We start from the raw sequence: 2,447 nt of genomic DNA, 5'->3' as shown, positions 1-2,447 counted from the left end.
CGCTGCATTAGCTGCCCAGATGTGACAGTCGTACAAAATGTCATAGCAAGAATAGTCAGTCTGTCTGTAGCAATGGTGCTCACACTTTTTCAGCCTGCAAGCTACTTTTAAAATGACCAAATCCCAAAGCTACCTCCTGCTATAAGTATAGAAAACATATATATTTACGATGTTTATAAAAAAAGTACGTATTTATGTAAGTCATACATGTATTTCAGCATGCGAGTTACAAGTCAAAATGATCTACCACTTTCTATAAAACATATAACATACTGTATATAAAATCTAGCCAGTAAACTTTGAAATACTATTGTAAATATTAATGATTAGTATTTCACATTCACGTTAATGTCAGCTGACTGATGTCATATGACATCTACAAAGGGGCGTTTACTACTACTACCTCGGCAATCTGCCGGTAGCTCGCGAGCAACGTAACGGGCACCCCTGTGGATGTGTGATACTGTGTTACTGATGTGTAATGAGATGAATATAGCTAAAAAATGATACAAAGAAGTTCATCACTAATTTCAGTTCATCAGTCGTCAGGCAAATTTGTTTTATAAAATCAGAGACCAAGAACAGACATTCATCTTGAAAGGTAGGTTATAGTAATAACAATAAAACAGACAACAACAGGCTAACTAGCTTTGATTTCAGATCAACATTTGCAATAAGCGTGACTGTTGTTTTATGATTAGATTAGATTGGATTACATTAGATTAGATTTAGGGATACTCCGATCAGGGTTTTATACTGCAGAGTCAGATCATCAATGACTGAAATCGGCCAATACCGATCACATTTTTCAATTTATTGTACTTATGATGAGTGTTATTGGTCTGGGGTGCCTTATAAAGGGGAAAAAATCAAAATTAAAAAATCTAAATTAAACATTTGTAATTCATTTAATACCCCGCCCCTCCCCCAGGGTGATTTTTTTTCATGGAGCCCAGAATTCCTGGCTGCACCCCTGCATCCTTACATAAAATCACCTTAATTTAGACCAAAACATATTTTACGTACTTTTTTAAGAGAAAACATATCACTCGTGCAACTTACAGAGGATGAGACGCCTTCTTTAATGAGACTTTGCATGTGAGAGTACATTGGTGGAGCCCTAGCACGTGGGTGGGCTCCAAGTGAGAGAGCAGTCGGCGAACCCGGTGTCTTCCACGCCTGAGAAAGGCTGGTCATCTCGTCCGATAAATTCAATTGTTTTTCGGGTTATTTGCTTAGCCTTCTGGCTGTCACGCACATACGGGCGAGTGTTGTCCACATGGCTGCGTTAGCTGCCGTTTGACTGATGATCACACCGTGAGCTTTGAAAACTCACCATACTGTGTCAAATGTTTGTTCTTCAAATGCCGTATTAAATTAAAGCTTGCTGGCACCACAAGATAGGTTTCGTGGTATATGTTGGCAGTTAAGTTCCACACTGCAGACGTAACTGTTCTTATTTCGGCATGCCTGCACAGTGTGAAGGAAAGTGGGAGGAGGACGCTACCCAAGACTCGACACTGCATGTGGTCATCGCTACAGGTTGCAATAGTACAATCCACAGGTGATTGGCTTTTGTGATCGTGATAATTTTTGTGATAATTTGATTAGATTAGATTCAGATCCAGAACTGAACAACTGGAATCGGCATTAAAGTGTTATACTGTATATAGTGTCAGGTTTGGCACTAGCCAAGGTGAGTGTGTGGATCCCAGTGCAGAGGAACAACAGTCCATATGATAAGGAGCGGCATACCCAGGAACGTTCCTCAGGTCCATATCCCTCCCAGTCGACCAGGTATTGAAACCCCCTACCCCTCCATCAGGGGTAGCCTTCACCGTATATGCTGGCTGGCCATCGATCATGGGCGGCGGAGGTGGTGACTCGGGCGGCCAGCAGGCTTGAGGCAGGAGACATGGAAAACTGGGTGTACCTTGAGTGCTGGTGGCAGTTTGAGCCTGACGGAGGAGGGGCTGATAACAGAGTCAGTGGTGTACGGCCCCACGAACATCGGCCGTCCTGTCAGCCTTGTGCGAGGGAAATAACGGAGGTTGATATCCATAAGCAACCTTGAAAGGGTACACGCCTTTAGCCAAGCTGACAAGAGTGTTGTGGGCGTATTCCACCCAGGGGAAGTGGATAGACCACGACGAAGGGTGTTGCGCCGCCACCCAGCGTAGCGCCGCCTCAAGGTAGCCTGAAGATAAGCTGGCAGACGCCCTGAACGCCTTGCAGAAGCATTTCCACACCCGGGAAGCGAATTGGGGACCTCTGTCGGAGTCTACATCACAAGGAATGCCAAGGAAAGACATGTCTCACCAGTAAGAGTGCCGTCTCCAGGGACAACGGCAGTTTCGGCGACGCAACGTAGTGGACCATCATGGAGAACCAATCCACAATATTGAGGATCACCGTGTTGCCAATGGAAAAGGGCAATCCCGTGACAA

The sequence above is a fragment of the Dunckerocampus dactyliophorus genome, chromosome 14, assembly GCF_027744805.1.
Source record: "Dunckerocampus dactyliophorus isolate RoL2022-P2 chromosome 14, RoL_Ddac_1.1, whole genome shotgun sequence".
Lineage (NCBI taxonomy): Eukaryota > Metazoa > Chordata > Actinopteri > Syngnathiformes > Syngnathidae > Dunckerocampus > Dunckerocampus dactyliophorus.
This window is presented reverse-complemented; position numbering follows the sequence as displayed.